Genomic DNA, 17,454 nt, shown 5'->3' on the forward strand with positions numbered 1-17,454 from the left:
TTTTTCTCAGTGGCAGTGTCAGAGGGAATATTTATACCACTGATATATTAGAGGTAGAGGCCTTTCTGCTATATATAATGATATATGCATTTCCAAAAAGCATCACTTCATGCAAAATAGAGCACTAAAAACCACAGGATATGTGGGACATATGTAAAATTTAAATTATATCTCTAGTAATAAAACTATTATATTTTATGAGGTTTATTAAGGATTATTAAAAATCAAGGAATAAAGAAGATACAAAATAAAAACCATGTGCCCATGGCTGATTAGCCAATTCAGAATCCCAGCGCTTAACTTACCATTAACTTCGTACATCATTAAAATTGAAGAAAGCATGGTAGGCGTTACTGCCAGTTAAATACCAATTGTGATCTCACCTACGTGGACAGACTCAGGTTAGATTGTAGGGAATTCTGGGAAATACCCAGGACTTCTGGGGATTGAAGTCTAGGATTCAAAATCTCCATTTATACACATAATACTCAAAAACTTGTTGGTAACATTAAGAAAAAAGGATAGGAGCTTAATTAAAAATGGTAGCAGAGTTTTATACATGTTAAATGGCAACTTGGGTGAGTGGGTGTTGGGCAAGGCAACACTGTGGCTTTTGGATCAGAGGTTTTGGACCAGTGACTTTGGACTAGAAGTGGATGGGAATGGTGAGCAATCAAGCTCCTACTGTACCAGAGGATATGAAATAAATATGTCACTTTATTTGACTCTCAAGTAATGTATATGTTCCAGGAGTCTTGTTTGTAAATAAAATTATTTTCCGTGGAAAAGGCTTAGGCTATTTGAAGGAAACTGATGGTAAAAATCCTCCTGTAAAATGAAGAACCTCTTTTGTATCATCTTGGTTCTGATTACTTCAGCTCTTTATTAGTTCATACAGTTCTTCCATTGGGTTCCCTACTATAAACAAATACTTATATGTACAAAATTTAAGAACAGTTGCTTCATAGAGCCTGATAAGGATGGAGTCAGGCATACTGAAGATGGGGCCTGGAGAAGGAAAAAAAATAAGCATGAGTTAATGGACAAAATGTTCCTTTTTTAACCAACTCATAAAATAAAAAAAAAACCCCAAACATTTGGCTTGTGTATTTTGGAAATACCTTCGTTTCACCTTGCCTTGATTTTTCAAAGGAAAGGGTGTTTTTCAGGGAAGGATTCAAGTTAAAATTTATGTTTATTTTCACAGGCAGTTGAAGAGTTGGGAAGAGGTGATTTCAAAGCCTCTTCTGATTTGCAAAAGCAGCCTGTGACAAACTGACCGGGGAAGACTCTGGGCTTCACCAAGAGAACAAAATGGCTTCTCAGTGGATGGTCACCATGTTGGCATTGATAAGTTGGTGTTTGGCGACTGCAGGTAGGTCAATTTGGCCCATGTAACTCCCACGTTTGTTGTCTTCTTTTGAAGTTGTATCCAAATCACTTTGTTTTAGAATTCACTTCAATTCAACCAACCTGCTCTGTGTGAGACTCTGTCTTAGGAACTGGAGAAAGATGAGAAAAGAGACAATCTTGGTCCTCAAGGAGTCTACATTTTAGTAGACTTAAGGGAACAACCTTGCCAAATGCTGATCTGTAAATATAACCTGAGTGAGGACCAGAGATAGCAGGAACCAGATAGGTGATGAGATGGAGGAGCAGAATGCCAGCCTATTAAGAGATCTTATTGAAAATCTGTCTTAAGATACACACACATTCCTTGCTACTCTGTGAATAGGAGCTCCTCGCTCTCTTCTCTGTTACCAACGATGGACAGTTTCATTTGATGACTCAATGGGAGGGTAACATGGGACCATGGATCTGGGTTTAAGTCTCCTCTCTGATGCTTATTTCTTGTGTTGATTGAGTAAATTACTTAATCTCACTGGGACTCAGTTTCTTCACCTTTAATTCATCATGGGTAAATTCTGGGATCCCTTCTAGCTCTAATTCTCCAATCCAGCAGGAACCTTAAAGCTGCTCTTAATTAAGAGTGATCAACCTCCTTTTTGACTTTTCAGTTCCTACACTTCCTTCAAAGACAGTCTCATATGCTACCTATTCTGTTCTCTCTTGTTGGCAGTCAACTGGTTACCCCATAAGCATTCATTCATTAAGTGCACTCTACATGCCAGTCACAACAACAGAATGAGATGGTCCTTCCCCTTGTGGTCCTTATGTTCTATCTGGGGAGGCAGAATTACATAGGTTATACAGGCGCTCTCTCTCTCTCTCTCTCTCTCTCTCTCTCTCTCTCTCTCTATATATATATATATATATATATATATATATACATACATACATACATACATACCTGTAGGTAAGGGTTTAAAAAAATGACCCTTACCTTCCATCTTAGAATCAATACTGTGTATTGGTTCGAAGGCAGAAAATCAATAAGGGCTAGGCAATGGGGGTCAAGTGACTTGCCCAGGGTCACACAGCTAGGAAGTGTCTGAAGTCAAATTTGAACCCAGGACCTCCCGTCTCTGGGCCTGGCTCTCTATCCATTGAGTCACCAAAGTTCCTCCTTGTGTTGAGTCTTGAATGAAACTGATTTTTGAATTTTGAGTTTCAAGGGGGCAGAGGTGAAGGAGAACAAGGGTGGAGAAATGCATTCCAGGAATAGGGAACAATTAGTGCAAAGGCATGGAGATGGTGAGTTGATTGACACATATGAGGAACAGTAAGGAGGCCAACATGATTCAAGTGTATGGTGGGTAAAGGGGAATAATTTGCAACAAGATGGAAAGCATAGGTTGTAACCTGGTTATAAATGGTTTGAAATACCCAGGAGAGGAGTTTCTACATCTCAGGGACGTGGTCTGACTTATGTTTCACTTAGGAAAATTTAAAATAAAAAACCAAAACTTTGTCAGCTTTAGTGAGAATGAATTAGAGTGATCCCAAAGCAGAATGCACTGCTCTGGGAGTCAAGGAGTTCTCCATCACTGTCACTGGCGGTCTTTGAACAAAGACTGGATGATATGTTGAAGAAAGGATTCCTTTTCAGATATGGCTTGAACGAGATGGCCAGTAAGATCTTTTCCGTGGCCGAGATCCTGTGAGATCAAGACATTTAAAAAAATTAATTAATTAACTTAAAAAATATGAATAACACATTTCCACATAAGGTTTCTGAAGTTATAGGATCCACGTGGTCTCCCTCCCTTCTTCCCTCTCTGCTCCTGGAGCTGACAAGCAGTTCAATCTGGGTTATACAAGAGATCAAGAAATTTTGAGAAACTACTCCTACCCTGAAGGGATTCCTAGTCTGGTTAGGGAGCTGCAATGTGCCGTACAAGGAAGAATATAAAGAGCCAAAGAGCTGATTAGAGGAAGAGAAAGCTGCTGTGAACTGGGGTAGCCAGCCGAGACTTCATGGGAATGGTGGGGCTGACGTTCTAGCTTGAAGGATAAAGGGGATTCGAGGAGTTAGGGAGAGGGCTGTGTTGTGTCATGGAAAACCCACTGCTTATCTGTATGATTCTGTGATGGGGGAAACATTTTATGTGAAGGAAATGGCCATTGATGAGGTGAGAATCTATGTAATAGGTTAGGATCCACATACCAACCTGACTTGGACTTCACCGTAGTGTTGGTATGAGGGCACAGGGCCAGGAAAATTCATAGTTTTCGGACCAAGAAAGGACCTCAGACACCATCTGCTTCTAACTTCACATTGTACAGAGGAGGAAACTGATTCCCAGAGAGGTAAAGTAATTTCCCCAAAGGCACAGGTAATAGAACCAACCTGGAATTGGACTGAAGATATAAACGTGGAAGGAACCTTCAAGATCATCTGGCCCATCCTCATAATTTCATGCCTGAGGACCCCGAGCTCTAAGCTAAACTCTTCTGTTTAGTTCCATTTGGTGAAAGTTACAAAGAGGGAAATTGAGGCTTGAAAAATACTCTGACAGTTAGAGCCATTCAGAAGTACAGTAGACTGCCTTGAGATGTGATCAAAGGAAGGAAAGAATGAAAGAATAAAGCATTTTGAAGTGCTTGCCCTCATTGTCCCTCACTGGAGAGCCTGGATGACTACTGGTTAGTATATTAGAGTTGGGACCCCTTTGGGGTATGGCTTGGGATGGCTGCTGAGGTCCCTTCCGACTCTTGAATTCTGTGAGATCCTTGAGATCAAGGACAGGTTTTTGCCTTTCCTTGTTATCTCTATTGCTAAGCATAGAGCCTGGCACATAGTGGGTGTTTTTTTTAAACCCTAACCTTCTGTCTTAGAATCAGTACTGTGTGTTTGTTCCCAAGGCAGAAGAACTAGGCAATGGGGGTTAAGTGACTTGCCCAGGGTCACCTAGTTAGAAAGTGTATGGGGCCAAATTTGAATCTAGGATCTCCCATCTCTAGGTCTGGCTCTCTATCCACTGAACCACCCAGCTGTCCCCAGTAGGTATTTAATAAATTCTTGTTGATAAACTAACATCACAGAAGCGGAGTTAGGACGACTCTCATGATCTTCCCCTAACCCCCCAACCCGCTTTCTATTGCTCTGTACCACCTACCTCGGTTAAGGCTTTATGTCTAGCCTGAAGAAGGCTGGATTTGGTGGTACAGCCAGTGGGAGCTATAAAAGGCTCTTGCCTGCCAGGGATGGCATGAGTGCCTTTATCAATGCCCTCTCCCACCCCCTCTCCCCCCAGTCAACTTGAGCTCAGCTGGTTAAACACCAATTTTGTTTTGTTTTGGAAGAAAATAAACTGGAGCCAAATCCTCCCCCTCTGGTGGGTCTTGTGATTTGGGGAGTTATTTATATTAGTCCTTCCTCTGAAGCCAGTGGATCTTAGGCACAATGGAAAGTAGTCTTACAGGGGTCTCCTGGGGGAGCCAAGGCTTCAGATCAGAGCTGCAGCAGAGCAGAGCAGAGCCGGACAGAGTCTGCCTCAGTCCCAAGAAGAGTGCCCGACTTGTTCCAGCCCTGTGGCCTTGCTGCCCAGGGTAGCTGGCAAAACATTTCCTCTCGAGCCTGTGGTGAGGGATCAGCGAGGCAGGGGGCAGCAGGCCCCCTCCCATGGCTGCTGGCTGCTTTATTTTTACTGAGCCTTTCCTCACCTGCCCCTCATCCTTGATGGCTTGAAGAGCATTCTGGGAAGAGAGAGGAGGGGTGGGGAGGAATGGTGTGCGCCCAAGGACCTTGGATTTTCATGAGGGCCTCCCAAGTGGGAAAATACTCCCCAGCCCCTCCTGGCTGACACCCTTCCCTCCATCCTCTAATCTTTACAAGGCGGGTTAGATGGAGAGTTGAAAGAAGGTTCTTGTGGCTGCAAGTCTTGTGGTGCTGTTAAAACTTTTCTCCCCGCTTCCCTGGCCTGGATCTCTGATTTAAGAGCTACAACTCGGTTTTAGAGACAGTGAGGTCTGTAAACTTGTTTTTTTTTTAACAATAACAACAAAAAAAATATATATGATATATTAAATAATGTAATAAAAATTTAAATTTATTACTTAAAATGAAATGTTTAATTTTAAAAAATATTTCAATAACTACCTATTTCAATATAATTAGTTTCCTTTGTAGTCATATTTATTTTATTTTAGGCCTTTGAAAGCGTTATTTGGAAAGGGGACCCATAGATTTCAACAGAAAAAATTGGCCAAGAAACCTCTTTCTTAGAACCTGGCATGGAACGTTGGGAGGTGAAGCGATTTGCCCAAGGTCACATGGCTCATCTGTGCCCCTGGTTTCTCTGATTCTAATGCTGGTTTACCATCTATTGTGCCAAGTAATAATTTTAAAAACAAAAATCGGACTAATTTTAAAAAATGGATTTTTATTGTCTTTTGTTTTTCTATGTTCTAGAAAAAGCCCCACTAATTAATGCTTCTGAAGTAGGTATCTTAAAAAAGTATCACACACACACACACACACACACACACACACACACACAATTTCCTGCTGCTTCTGAAGCCTGCCAGATTTAATTAGGATTCAGTTTCCAATAACAGGAAAAAGACGTACACAGGAAGAATTCAGGGAAATCAGGGGAGATCGAAAGCTTGCTTTTGGCTGCTGTGCCAGGGTCAGAGACGTCTGGGATGCATGTTGCAGCCATCGATGCCACATCCCCCTGGATGAAAAGGTCACTTTTCTCATCCCACTGTCTCATTTTGGTGCCCAGATGTATCCTTTTGCACCCTGCACACGCACATTAAACACATCGGGTTGAGCAAACACATTGTTTTTCCTTTCTGATGTATGTACCTAGAATTCCAGGTAGAAGATCTAGGCGGAAGAAAAAGACAGGGATTTCTTTCGGTCAAACCCATACTGGAGCCAGAAGGTCACTGGGTTCTTTGTTTTTGTCTGTAATGCCAACTCCCCAGTGGTAGGGATTTTGAATGGCTGGACAAAGACCTTGACATTCTTTGTGTCCTGAATTAAAACTCATTAAGTAATACAGAACTCTAAATAATACCTTTTATAGAATCCCAGAATTCAACTGCTGTCTACAGGAACTAGATAGAATTTTGTTTTGAGGCAACTGTCTTTCCTAAGCATCAGATTTTTGTTTTGGGTTACTGCCCACGAACAGCTGAGCGAGTACCAGTGAATTCACAGGGAATAGTTTTATAGACAGACAAAAGCACACTTATGGTCACTGAGGGATTGCTTTAATCTTTCCTCTGGGGAAGGGGTTGGTCTTTTATTTTAAATCTGGATGCTTTGATTTTCATTCTCATCTTTGGAAGATTAGGTGAGTTTTTTTTCTTCTTTGCCCTTTTTAGATTAGCCAACTTGAGCCCCACAACCCCACGAATCTTTCCCTGACTACCCAGGGCCATAGTGATTTCACCCTGTTCTGAGTAGACAAGGATAATGGAAGCAGGAATACCTGGGTTCAAATTCCTCTTCTTTTTTCCCCTTTTCTTTTCTTTTTCTCAGTTATATGTAAATTTTTTCTAATATACATTTAAAAAAAATGTTGAGCTCCAAATTCTCTCTCTTTTCCTCATCTCTCCTCCTTGAGAAAGCAAGCAATTTAATATAAATTACACACATGCAGTCATGCAAAACATATTTCCCTATTAGCCATGTCACAAAAGAAAACACAGACAAAAAGTCAAGAACAATTTAAAAAGTATTTTTCGATCTGCATTCAGTCTATCAGTTATTTCTCTGGAGGTGGGTAGTATTTTTCATCGTGATTCATCTGGAATTGTCTTGAATCATTGTATCACTGATAATAGTTGTCATTCATAGTTGAACATCAAACAATATTGCTGTTACTGTGTACAATGTTCTCCTGGTTCTGCTCACTTCACTCTGCATCAGTTCATGTCAGTCTTCCCAGGTTTTTCAGAAATCATCCTGCTTATCATTTCTTATAGCACAATAGAATTCCATCACCATCACATGCCACTTGGTCAGCCATTCCCCAGTTGATGGATAGCCCTTCAATCAAATCCTGCTTCTATTACTTCCTGGCTGTGTGACCCAGAATAAGTTTCTGAGTCTTAGTTTTCTCATCTACAAGATGAATGGAACTCCTATAGTATCTATCTTATGAGATTGTAATTTGTAGTTTTAAAAACATGATCCAAATAGCATTTATTGAGTGAGTACCTACTATGTGCTGGCTAGCTAGCACTGTGGATAGAGTACCAAGACTCAACAATAACAATCCTTTTTATATTCTTTATGAATGGAGGCATTTTACTTCAGACAATCTTAATCACATGTATATATGACACATGTGTATACATACACAGACACATGTTTATTGATACACAAACAATTGTATATAAATGTATGTGTAATATAAGTATGTAAATGCCCAGATCATATATATATATATATGTAAATGCCCAGATCATATATAGACCAGTCATAGGATATATAAATAAATGTACACGATACACACATGTATGTAATGTATGTACATATGTATGTTTATAGACAAGCACCTGGACACATGTATACATATGCACTCATGCTGAGCACACAGGGTGAATATAGATGACCATCTACACAGTAGACCCTTAAAAAAGGCCTGTTGATGAATAATTACTATATTGCTTTAGGGTTTACAGAGCAGGATGGGAAGGGGAGAGAACTGAAGGGAACAGGGAGCAGAAAGGTGGATGCTGGAATTTTGAGTATTCTTTTCCTTTTCAGACTTTTGGGTCTGAGAAACAATTTAATGATTTCAGAGCCTACTGTACCCCTGGATGTTCAAAGGACATTATTTTTTCCAACTAGCATTTTTCTAGGAACTCCTGATCATATTAGGGGTGGGAGTGTGGGGGGGTGCTGCCCCCTATTCCCAACCCAGAATTCTGAGGAGCATGAAGGGCAGGTCTCTGGGCAGTCAGTCCTCTGTAGCTCTGAAGTGTTCTAGGCGGTGTTCCAGCCAGGGAATATCAGTCAGCAGTGACATGGAGGAGAGGGCTGATGGGTATTTTCTCTCCCTTCCCAGATGTACATGCTGCTTCTCTCTCTCTCTCTCTCTCTCTCTCTCTCTCTCTCTCTCTCTCTCTCTCTCTCTCTCTCTCTCTCTCTCTCTCTCTCTCTCTCTCTCCCCAAAATATTACCTGTAACTGTATTCCTGAAAGATTTTTCCAGATAGGAAATCACCTCTTAGAAATGTAGTCATTCACAATCCTTGTCTTCCACTCCCTCTTTTAATTTTTCTGACAGCCTTTTTAAAATCTGGTCAAATTATTAGAATCTGACATCTTACTCAGCTATGCTTAGGTAAATTCTTCTTACAAGAGTAAAAGCAATATTTCTTAGGAGTAGGCAGCAAGATGGCCCTGGGGCTCTCTTTCTCTCTCTCTTTCTTCCCTCTTTCTCTCCATCTCTCCATCTCTCCTTCCTTCCTTCCTTCCTTCCTTCCTTCCTTCCTTCCTTCCTTCCTTCCTTCCTTCCTTCCTTCCTTCCTTCCTTCCTTCCTTCCTTCCTTCCTTCCTTCCTTCCTTCCTTCCTTCCTTCCTTCCTTCCTTCCTTTCTTTCTTTCTTTCTTTCTCCCTCCTCTCCTCCCTGACTCTCTGTCTGTCTCTCCTCTCACCTTCTCTTTCTTAACCTTTGAAATCACAATTAAAAAACCCAACTCCAAAGTAAGTCAAATCAACAAATGTTTACCTGTGATATACCAAGAGTTAGGGATGCAAATGCAAAGCTTCTGCCCTCATGGAGCTCACAGTCTAATGAGGCTGCCAACAGGCAAACTATGAACTATAAAATAAACTACCAATCTATAAACAAGTTGTAGATAGGATAAAATGAAGCTAAAGTTAAACAAAGAGAAAACCAAAAAATTCTGCTACTCAGTGTAGTGGTAGATGGAGTAGAGGTTTAAATTTGGGCTCTCCTATTATTGCCTTTGTGACCTTGGTCAAGTCCATTGACTTTTCTTTTCTTCAGCTTTCTTGGCTATAAAGTGAAGGGACTAGAACAAAAGTTCTTGATCTTTTTTTTCCCCATTCTGGTCCCCTTTGTCAGTCTGGTGAATCCTTTGGACCCCTTCTACCACAACTTGTTCAGCTATTCCTCAGTTGATGGTGAACCAGATATTGGATGAATGGAACAAATGACATCTGTGCTGTTAAGGAGTGTAATCAGAGAGGATTGTCTGCAAGTTGAAGCTCAGCCGAGGACTCTTGGGTTTGGGTCCTCTTGCGAGTAAATAGCTATAAGAAAAAAAAATGCCCCTTCCTGACTGCCCTTCCACCACCTTCTTGAAGCTCTGCTTTGCTTTCCTGTGTCCTCACATGCCTGCATAACTTAGCCCACGAAAATAGAAGATAGGACCGAGAAATCTGGAATAACACCTTATTTCCTCTCCCCCCCACACCCCCTGGCTTTGACTGGCCCGGGACGGCTGGAGCATCAGCTCTGGAAAAGAACAGAGACCCGCTCTGATGTTTTTGCTAGAGATGTTATTGCCGGGCCCCGGCTCTGGTCTGTGATAATCTTTTCCATTGGAATACGTGTGCTTCTGCCAACATTGTTGTTTCATCGCTAAAAGGTTGGGTTACACATGCTGTGTGTGGAAGCCAGGGGACCCAGGCCTTCGCTGTGTCTTCCCAAAACGTCTTTTTGAGTTAAAATCATAGGGTAGGGAAATTAGAAAACTCTCCTCTGGATTAGTAGAATTAATCATTTGGAATAATGGCCATTTTAGATGAAAACCTTATGCCTAACGTTTTCTTTTTTCTTTTTCGTGGTAGCTTAGTCATCAACATTATTTTGGAGCAAGTTAAAGTATTGTGTTGTCGACATGCCTATCTTAAAAAACTGTTATCTAATATGAAGAGATCTTCTGGCACTGAGCAACTCTCACATTTTGGGATTTTGGAGGCAGTGCAAAGTTTTACTCTCTGATGTGGTATTTGCCCTCAGAACCAGTCATGGGGAAGGATACTTGGGAGTGCCAAGACCTTGGGAAATTAAGGAATGGGGAGTGCATGATTTTTCTTGGAATAAAGAATCTCAATTCTGGGCAGTAGAGGCCCTTTAGGCCTTCATTGGACAGGTAAGGATACTAAGACTCTGACATGTTGAGTAACTGGCCCAAGGGAGCAAAGAGCAGAGGCAGGATTTGAACCTCAAACCTTTGATTCCAAAATTCAATGTTCCTTACATTGTATCACCTTTCCTCTTATCAGTGATCCTAATTTCTCTGGCACACTCAACTGCGACCCACCAGAAAAGAAAATTTACCTGTGCAGAGTCAGGAAGTGCTGGGGATTTTTCTTTAAAAAATTTAAAGCAAATCCCTAAATTGATGATAACCTAATTGATTCATCCTTTCCTAATTCCACTTTTAAGATATAAAATTATTGAGTTCCAGGGCTCTCCTTCCATTAACAAAAGAGTGAAGATACAAGATTGTCATATGAGATACATTTATTATATAAGATAAATTATATGAGGACATATTGATCTAGTCCTGAAAGAGACCACCTAATCCAGTGCCCCCATTTTACAGATGAAGAAGTTGAGGCCCAACCACAAAGGCTAATTAACTTTCCCAAAGTCACCCAGGTAACAGGTGGAAGAACTGCGAAAAGCTCTTAAATTTTTAAAAAAGTTTTATTTTTAATAGAATTTATCCACAGATGTCCCAGCCTTTTCCTGCCCTCACCTGTCTCCACATCATGGAGAGTATCATCCGGAGACAGCCCAGTTCCTACAAACGGTGTCTTTCATGTTTCCACCTTTCAGTTCACTCTTTGGAGGTGACATTCACAACTGGTTCTTCAAGAATTAAATCAGTAGCTGCGTGTGATGTTCTTTTGGTTCTACTCATTTCGATGTTCACTATGTGATAAGCTCTCGTAGAAGGATCATGGTTAGCTTTATGGAGGCGCTTCATGTAGGAGCCAGAACATTAGAGTAGGACCTCATTTCAGATTCTTCCTTCGATCTTTTCTGGCTGTGTGGTCCCAAGGAAGCCGCTTAACTTTCCGTGACTCAGTTTCCTTATCTCTAAAGTGGGAATAAAAATAACATTTACCTCCCAGGGTGGATAGAAGAATAGATGCCAAATGTTTCTCAAATCTTAAAGCATGAGTTTTTATCATGACTATGATGGCTCTCCTCAGACACTTGCCCATTCTCATTTGTCTCCTTTCTTTGCGAAGATGCCTTATGCCCCTGACTGTACCACAAGCTGTTCTATCTCAGCAAATAGCGTGGTGTCTTGATGTAGGAACTCAATGGATGCTCACTGAATAACATTGCTTGGAAGTTCTGTCTTTTCCTCATCATGGGGAGGTATTAAAATTGTGGAGGAAAACAACTTGCTAACAATTAGAGCTGTTAAGAAATGCGATGGGTTGTCTTTAGTTGTGGTGGTTTTCTTTTCCCTTGGAAGTCTTCCCGCAGACATTGGCCTTGTTGGGGCAGCTTAGGTGGCTCAGTGGATGGAGAACCAGCCCTAGAGATGGGAGGTCCTGGGTTCAAATCTGGATTCAGACTCTATCTGGCTTTGTGACCACGGGCAAGTCACTGAACCTCAATTGTCTAGCCCTTACTGCTCTTCTGCCTTGGATCCCAACTTGGTATTGATTCTACGATGGAAAATAAGGGTTAAAAAAAATTGGTCTTGTTGGGTATGTCATAGAGAGGATATTTTCAGGTAGGGGTTGGATGAGATGGTAATTAAGGCCATTTCCAACTCTCAAATTCTGTGATTCTTTGAATGATTAGCAACTTGTATTTAGGTGGTGGTACAAGGAATAAAACACCTGGCCTGGAGTCAGGAGGATCTTATCTTTATAATTAAATTCAAATTACAAATTGCAAAATCAAATTCAAAAATACAAATCTGGCCTCAGACACTTACTGGCTGTGTGACTTTGGGTAAGTCACTTAACTCTGTTTGCCTCAGTTTACTCATCTGTAAAATGAGCTGGAGAAAATGCAAACCACTCTAGTATCTTTGCCAAGAAAATCCCAAATGGGGTCATGAAGGGTCCGACATGAATGAAATGACTGGACAACCCAGCATTTATATGGTGACTTAAGGTTGGCAAAGTACTTTCCATATATTTTATCTCATTTGATCCTCATAGCAACTAAAGGAGATAGATGCTATTATTACCTCCATTTTACAGATGAACAAACTGAGTCACGTAGACATATATGTCTGATGCTAGATTTAAACATAAATCTTCAGGACTCTTAAGTCTGATATTCCATCTGCTGTACCACCTAGTTAGTTTTCAGTGAATGCTTAACTGAAAGACCTTTTTTAAAAATTAATGAATTAATTAAAGAATTTATCCACGAGTGTCCCAGACCCTCCTTAACCTTGCCGCATCACAGAAGGTATCATCTGGGAAATAAACATGTCCATGTGAAGATCTTAATATTGGAGTTGGGGTCCTTCTTTTAGTGTTTTTTATCATGAAAAAGATAAGAAATCCCATAACCAGACTTGGTCTTTTCCAGTCCAAGCCAATCTAAACAAATCCAATCCAACAAGCACTTATTAAACGCCTACTACATACTACACATACGTATATGGTGCTAGGTCCTGGGGATACACAGTTAAGAGGAAGTACAATCCTTGCTCTTAAGGAGTTTGTCTTCGACTAATGGTGCTAGAATACCACATATTAATAGTTTCCCCATCTTTGCCAGGCTGGTAGTTGGACATCTAATGGAAGAACGGGTTAAAAAAATGTAATTCTGAGCCTCCAAATATCTCCTGGGAGGGAGCCCAGCCACTTCCCCTTTGGAAATGTGCTTTAAAATTAGTTGTCTTTGAAGCAGCTGCCTCTCAATTCTCCCAGTACCCACAATTTAATCCATGTGCTGGAGAGGAAATATGTCTTCATTGTTTATTGTCTGTGGGAGTGGGTGACACAGGATGCATTTTGCTCTCCTGTTCTAAGACACCTGCCACACTTTATGAGGATAAAGTAGAAAATGAAACTCAACGCACCTGCATATTACCACCGCAGTGAGGATTTTATGTGAGTATTTTATAATAGAGGAAAATGACTGTTTCTTCTCTTGTTTTCCCTGGTGCGGTGGATTGGGAATTCAGGTCATTCCTTGAAGAAATTCAGTTCAATTCCATTAAGGACCTACTGTGTGTAGGACAGTGTGTAAGGTGTTGCCTGCCCTCAAGGAGTTTACACTCTATCAGAGAGGGTATAGCTAATACACATACAAGTAAATACAATTTTTAGATAAAACTGTACAAAGTCATCTCAAGAGTCAAACAGTTCAAATGAGAGGAACAGGAAGGATCTCATGAGAGATGTTACCTCGATTGTGCTGTGAAGTAAGGTAGGAATTCTGGAAGGTTGAGAGGAAATGGGAGGGCATTTCAGGCAAAGGAGGTAGGATGCTCTGATTGGAGAGGAGGTGGACTTGAATAATGTGAGCATGGCGTAGTATAAAATAAGACTGGAAAGGTAACAATAACAAGAAGCATTTGTTAATTTTAATAATCAATATAGCATGTAATATTAATAATTTGCAAAGCACTGGGGATCTAGAGAAAGACAAAAGGATATTCCTGTCCTCAAGGACCTTGTGATTTAATGCAAGAGGCAACATACAAAGAAATAGATATCAACAAGCTATAGTTAGAGAAAATTAGAGATAATCAACAGGGAAGGCATTGGAGATAAGAAGGATTGGGAAAGACTTCCTATAGAAAGTGCACTTGAAGGAAGTCTGGGGGTAAATGTGAGGAGGGCAAGAGCTCTTGGCATGGAAGACAATCAGTGAAAATGCCTGGAGTCATGGAATGGAACATGTGAAAAATACCAAAGGAGGTAGCTGGGATACAAATTTTAGAGGGCTTTAAATATTGGGCCAAGAGATTATTCAAAGAGATTTACTTGTCTTCTAGTCAGAGGAACCCTACCAGAGTGTCCAGTGGAGGATGGAGTTTGCAGAGATCTACCATACAACACTATCCTAGGGAAACCAGCCTTAGGGATCACTAAATCCAACAGATGAGCAAACTGAATTTCAGAGGATGACGGGTTCTGTGTCACACCTCTCATATAAATAGCAGATCCAGAATTTAAATCCAGGTTTTCTGATTCCAAATCCAGGACTCTTTCCTCTTTATCCTGCTCTTCTCCCATTCTTGATACTATTTCTAGTGCTCCCATGAAGCTGTTCTCTCAAAGCTCATCAGTGAGCACTATAAGGAATGATGAACTGCTTGATTTCTATAGGAACTGGAAAGATCTATATGAACTGATGCAGAGCGAAGTGAGCAGAACCAGGAGAACATTATACACAGTAACAAACATTGAGGGAAAATCAAATGTAATTGACTTTGTTACTAAAAGCAATGCAATGGGAGGCAGATGGGTGGCTCAAATTGAGATTGAGAGCCAGACCCAGAGATGAAAGATCCTGGGTTTAAATCTGGCCGTGGACACTTCCTAGCTGTGTGACCCTGGGCAAGTCACTTAACCCCCATTACCTAGCCCTTACTGCTCTTCTGCCTTGGAACCAATACACAGTAGTGATTCCAAGATGGAAGGTAAGGGTTAAAAAAAAAAAGCAATGCAATGATCCAGGACAATTCTGAGGCACTTATGAGAAAGAATGCTATCCACGCCAAGAGAAAGAATTGTGGGAGTAGAAGTGCAGAAGAAAAACATATGATTTATCACTTGTTTATATGGGTATATGATTTGGGGTTTTGGTTTTAAAAGATTACTCTAGTAGAAAAATGAATAATTTGGAAATAGGTTGTGAGTGATAATACATGGAAACCATGGAAAAATATTTAAAAGTTAAAAAAAAGCTCATTAATGATATCCTAACAACTAAGTCCAGTAACTTTTTCACAGTAACTTAGTAGAGAGGAGAAAGGGGAAGTACTTAATGGAGGGAGCCAGGAGAACAGAAGAGGGATGTAGGAAAAAAAAGGAGATGGAGAATGAAACTGAATAGGTTGTACAGTGGTTAGAGTGTCAGGCCTGGAGTCAGGAAGCCTCATTTTGTGAGCTCAAATCTTGCCTCATACACTTCCCAGCTTTGTGACCTTGGGTCAGTCACTTAACCTCAATTGCCTAGCCCTTACTACTCTTTTGCCTTGGAACAGACACTCAATATTGATTCTAAGGCAGAAGGCAAGAGGGTAAAAAAAATAGGGTCACAAAGAGTTGGACACAATCGAGATGACATTTTACCCATTTTTGTTGTTCAGTCAAGTGGATGGAACAGAAGGGAACGAGAGGTCAAAGAATCAGCCATGTTTGTAATTGTCTCCAGGGTCTTTCATGGTGCAAGGCACATAATAGGTTCTCAAAAAATGCTTGTTGATTGAGAAGAGGGGAATGATGATGACCATATTCCTGCAACATTCCATTCTCTAGTTCTCACATCTCTCTGTTCTTTCTCCATTATACAATCTTGGCTTTTTCAACTTTTCCCATAACTCCTTATCCTGTTAGGCAGCTAAGTGGTTCAGTGCATAGAATGCTGGAAAAAGAGTCAGGCCAGACCTGAGTTCAAATCTAGCTTCAGACACATACTGTAGCTTTGTTATCCTGGGCAAATCACTCAACCTCTGCCTGCCTCTGTTTCTTTAACTGTAAAGTGGAGCTATCAGCACTTACTTTGAAGGGTTGTTTTGAGTATCACATGGGGTAATGTGTGTAAAGTGCTTAGCACATAGGAGGTGCCATATGAATGCTTATTTCCTTTCTTTGTATCTCCATCCTAGATCCTAGTCTAGGACTTAAAAAAAATTGACTCTCTAAGAGAAGACTCACTTTTCTAAGATGTTGCTTAGTGTTTTCAGTCAAGTGTCCGACTCTTCATGACCCCATTTGGAGTTTTCTTGGTAAAGCTACTCAAGTGGTTTGTTATTTCCTTCTCCAGCTCATTTTACAGGTGGGAAAACTGAGTCAGACAGGGTGAAGTGACTTGACCAGGGTCACATAGATAGTAAGTGTCTGAGATCCTAAGACACAGATTTTGCTTTTATTAGAAACATCCTGGTGCTGAGTAAGATATCAGGATAGAGAATGATGGGATATCAAGATGGATCCCCCTTCTGTTTACTTAGACCTCACTCATGCCAGTGGTCTGAGGGGCCTCAATGAAAGCTACCAGTATTGTTATCCTTGGTTCTTGCCCCCCAATCTCTGGGGGAAAAGGGAGGAGGAGGTGGTCACTTTTGTTTTAGAGATGAATGTAGGAAAGAAGGGTAGAGGAATACACAAGTTTTTTTCCTTGTCTCTTGCTAAGTCTCCACACTCCAAACGTGCCCCCCTCATTTATTTATGTTTCTGTCCATGCATATGAACAGTTGAATTCTGGGTAGTGTGAGATAGTGAAACGATTTTGCCAAATTTCTCATGGGACAGATTTTGGGAGGGGAGAGCGGTGAATTATGCAGGATGCTTTGGCGGGGGCTGGAGGGAAGCTGGAGATGGGATTTATTTTAAGATTTGTTTTTTTAAACTACATATTTTAAACTAATTTCGTGTGTGTGTGTGTGTGTGTGTGTGTGTGTATTTGTGTGTGTGTGTGTATCATCATAACAAAAAATTTTTTTAAGTACCAAGTTTCCAAATTTTTTTCCCTGAAAAGGGGGAAACAAAGTACTTTCACTATCCCAAGGCAACTCTTTCATAGTCTACATGACAGACTTTTTTGACTGAAAGAGTGAAATCATGGGACAGGGGATGGGTAAAAAACTAAAAAAGAATCCCAAACCCTCCCCTATTTTCTACCGAGGCAGAATTGATTGGCCTGAAGGCCTTGGACACACCAGCCTGGCCTCGATTTCCCTCCCAGCTTTGTCCTGGTGGGGGTGGCCTCACTGAACATTCCTTAGACTTGTACTTTAGAAGGATCCTGGGAACCACTTTTCTGTGTTTTGTCACTTAATTAGCTCTATCAAAGGCTTCTTGGCAAGAGTTCATTAGTGATACTGGTAGAGTCAAAAGCACTAATTAATGGTTTCAGATCATTTGCAGCATGAAGGTCGAAAATACTAATGT

At 40.8% G+C, this 17,454-nt stretch overlaps 1 protein-coding gene across 3 annotated transcripts in view; it reads left to right on the plus strand.

Moving 5' to 3' along the window:
* Window positions 1–17,454, plus strand: part of TGFBR3 (transforming growth factor beta receptor 3) — a 246,451-nt gene that overhangs the window by 31,340 nt on the left and 197,657 nt on the right. For all 3 annotated transcript variants that reach the window (XM_007480338.3, XM_007480340.3, XM_056815362.1), the window contains exon 2: window positions 1,208–1,375. The gene's annotated coding sequence lies outside the window, so the exon portion shown is untranslated. The remainder of the gene's footprint in view (window positions 1–1,207; window positions 1,376–17,454) is intronic.

This window comes from Monodelphis domestica, chromosome 2 (genome assembly GCF_027887165.1).
Source record: "Monodelphis domestica isolate mMonDom1 chromosome 2, mMonDom1.pri, whole genome shotgun sequence".
NCBI classification, from domain to species: domain Eukaryota; kingdom Metazoa; phylum Chordata; class Mammalia; order Didelphimorphia; family Didelphidae; genus Monodelphis; species Monodelphis domestica.